Genomic DNA, 3,657 nt, shown 5'->3' with positions numbered 1-3,657 from the left:
AAAAAAAAAAAAAAAAAAAAAAAAAAAAAGAGAAGCTGAAGCGCCTGTCAAGCAGAACAGCAGTAACCAATAGGAGGCATCAACAAACGCCCAGATCTAAGGCCCCCTGCTCTCGAGCCACTTCAGTGGTCCAGGTTATGACGCAAGGAGGATCCCGTCTTCTCATTGGGGAACACTGCTGTCGATTAGCGGAGGGCGGAACCATGGCGGGGAGGGTTGTCCTGTAGCTCACCGCCTCCGTGTCCGGCGACGCTGTTTTCCGGCTTAGCCCTTGCGCATGCGTCAGGCCTTCTGGAAGTCCCGGCTCGCCCCGCGGCAGCTTCCGGCTGCACGCGCTGGAAAAGACAGCCTGGCGGGTGAGTGGTGTGTTTGAGGTAGGGTTTTCCCGGGGGGGCGGGCCCTAACTCCGCGGCCCCGCCCTCTTCTCTGAGGTTCTTGTTTTATCCTGGGTCCCGTGACGGGAAGTCTCTCAGTGGCTGTGAGCCGGGACATCCTTCTTTTGTTTGGAGAGGTGTAGGGGCGATGTACCTGGTGTTCGGGGCCTGTCGCCCTTCACCCTGTCCGCTCAGTGTCCCCGTGAAGTGTGCTTTCAAAGGCCCTGAGCCTCTTACCTTTGTGTTTTACACGAATAAAACACTGGTTCACGGAGAGCTTATAGCGTCCTTGTGAGCCCTTGTGCTGGGCGGTGGGGACACGAAGACAGCTCAGACATGCTCCTTGCGCTCATAGAGAGCTCCCAAACTGTGGAGTAGATAAACCCGCAGAAACAAGTTCTGGTGTTAGTTGGGGTAATGTAACTGAACAAGGACTGTGTGCCTGCGGCGCAGAAAGCCAAACGCCGATAGCAGGTATTTGCAGTGTAACGGGCGGCGAGGCGCGTGAGGCCTTAGAGGCCCCGCTCCACCAATGGTCAGCGCCGCAGTGGTCCCCGCGGTGGCAGTCTCCCTAGGTCGCAGTCCCGGGGATGTGGCCGACGTTTGCGCTCTCGCCCCCTTCCGGAGCATTCGTGGCGCCAGGCCTGGCAGAGTGGTGCCAGAGGAGGGGGACTTAAGGGGAAGGCTGCGGCAGTCAGGTGCGTGCACACGTTGCAGCTTCTGGCTTTGGGCGAGTCTGGGGTATCTTTGGCCGGGCAGGAGCACTGACAGGTAGACCTGCAGGCTGGGGAGATGGCGACGCTCTGACTGTGAATTAGGGTGACCCTCCACTGGCATGAAAGGCCACTTGAAGATGCTGTAGCTGGAACCTGTGACCTGACCCACATGGACATTAAGAACAAAGGATTGACACCAAGAAGTTGACAACTAACCACGCCCTTCCCTCACCTTTCTTGTTAAAGGGCTTTGCTGAAAGCCTTTGAGGAGTTGGAGGTTTCTCAAGGCATGAGTCACCCGTCTCCTTGCATGACCCTGCAGTAAACCTTTCTCTGCTCCAAACTCCGACATTTTTGAATTGTTTGGCCTCACTAACACTTTACAAATCCCATAAGCAAAGCTAAATCATTACCCCTCATTTTACTTGTTCAAGGTCCCAAGGATCAACTTTTGCTCTCTTAAGTCTAGGCCCTGGCTAATAGGAGAGGGTCCCTGTGCGGGCCGGTTACCCTGCTGGGGAGCATTCATCCAGCACCCAGCCTGTGTCCTCCCGCCAATGCCCAGGCCCAGCTGAAGAGGCAGATCTCAGCTGGTGGCGCCCTCCAGGCCAGGTCCCCAGACCCTACCCAGCCATCATCACTGAGGGAGCAAGGCACCCAGGACCTAGCTGGCCCTCAGGCTCCTCAGGCCCTGCAAAGAGGGGTCAGGTCCTGTGGACTGCAACCCAGGGAGAGTGCCACCACCGGGACTACCATGATGCTGACCATTAGTATAGCAAGGCCACTAACAGCCTTGCACTAATGGCTGTGCTCCCGCCCCGCCCCACCCCTATTACAAACTGAGGTCAGAGGGTACAAGAAAGGTAATAAAAATTTTGGGTAGAGTGATTAATCATAAACTCAATAGGGAAACTCAGTTTTAGGGGGACTCATTTTCAGTAAGAGAAGGCACTCTGAGAGAGAGTTAAAGACGGGACTGAGGACTTCAAAGTGTTAGGAGCTTCCAAGAAGGTGATAGTGGTGGTGTTACCAGTCCTCATTCTCTGGGTTTCTTGCCTTCTCTGATGGTGCACTCCTTGAAATTTTTTCCTTATTTCCACATGTCTAATTTCTAAACAAAGTTGCCCTTTCTCCCTTGATTGGAAGGAGTGCAAACTGGTACCGCTAGTGTTCAGTTTCTATGGAAAGGATGAATCAGGCCTTGGGAAAAGGCACTAAGGCTGGAAGGCACAGATCCTGTTCCAGGATGTGGGACCAGTTCACCTGTGCTGGTTTGTAGACTGTGTATAGGAGAGTGTGCAACAAGGCTGGAGGGGTAGGTTGGGCCTTGAATGCTAGGGAGAGCCTTGCGAGTTAGGAGATCTTGGCTTATTTCAGTGGCATTAGGAAGTCTTAAAGGCTTTTGAGCAATTAGATTATTAGAAAGTCAAGAAGTCCAGATCTGCTCTGTACAAAGACCAGGTGAACAGATGGGAGACTCATCTACCAGTCTGGCCTAATGATATGTGCCTAGACCAGGTGTTCTCAATCGGGCCGATTGCCGCCCAAATACATTTGACAAAGTCTGGAGTCAGTCTTGTCAGGACTGGTGGGTGCTCCTGACATCTAGTGGGTGGAGGCCAGGGGTACAGCTAAACATCCTATAGTGTATAGGATACCCACCCACGCACACAGACAACAAAGACCTGTCCGGCCCCAAATGTCAATAGTTCTGAAGTTCAGAAATCCCACTCTAGAGCTACAGGAGTGGAAACGAAGGGGAGACAGATCTCAGAGACATCTAAGCTAGAGACCAGTCTTCATCTCCTTTCATACTGTTTATAATGCTTAAGTACTGGACACCCAGGCAATTAATGAGGTCTGAAGACCCCAGTCTTCCTTGTCTTTTTTCACCCATTCATTTGCCAAATATTTATTTTAGGACCAGACACTTCTCGAGGAGCTGTGTTTCAACAATAAAACAAATTACCTGCTCTCCAAGAACCTTACATTTTTGTGGGGATGACAGACATTAAACAAATTAATATATGTTAAGTAGTGAGATATGCTTGAAATTCCTGTAAGATGGAGCTTCTCTTACACCACCCCAGACCATTTACTCTGCACCTTCTAAGTGGGAAGCACTGGGCCAGATGCTATACAAATAGCATTTCTAATCTTTTTCTCTTTGCTGCATGGTACGTATTGTTATGCTCAGATGAGAAAAAGAGGCTAAGAGAGGTTGAATATTTTGCCTCACATCAGTTAGTGTGGAGTTCAGCTGGGACTGGAAACTGGATCCACCTGATGGTCGAAGTCTGTGCAATTTCCATTAGGTAACAGGTAACAACTTCCATTTCCTGTCTCATATACCAGGTTGATTATCCCCACATTGTAGGGATTGAATTTTGGGCCAAAGATCAGCCTCAGTTCGATTTGAATTCCCCTTTATTGCTCACATTCTCTCAGGTGGCTGATTCTGACCTCTCAGAGAGGCTGGCAACTTGGAGATCTCCCACCAGCTCTTCAGACTCTCCCATTATCAGCAACTGCTGAACCTCACTCACAAGCTTTCAGCCAGCTCTGGG

Source organism: Aethalodelphis obliquidens, unplaced genomic scaffold (genome assembly GCF_003676395.1).
Source record: "Aethalodelphis obliquidens isolate GAN/ISIS:26980383/991018 unplaced genomic scaffold, ASM367639v1 scaffold349, whole genome shotgun sequence".
In the NCBI taxonomy this organism is placed as follows: Eukaryota; Metazoa; Chordata; class Mammalia; order Artiodactyla; family Delphinidae; genus Aethalodelphis; species Aethalodelphis obliquidens.
The sequence above is the reverse complement of the archived record's forward strand: the minus strand, read 5'-3'. Positions refer to the sequence as shown.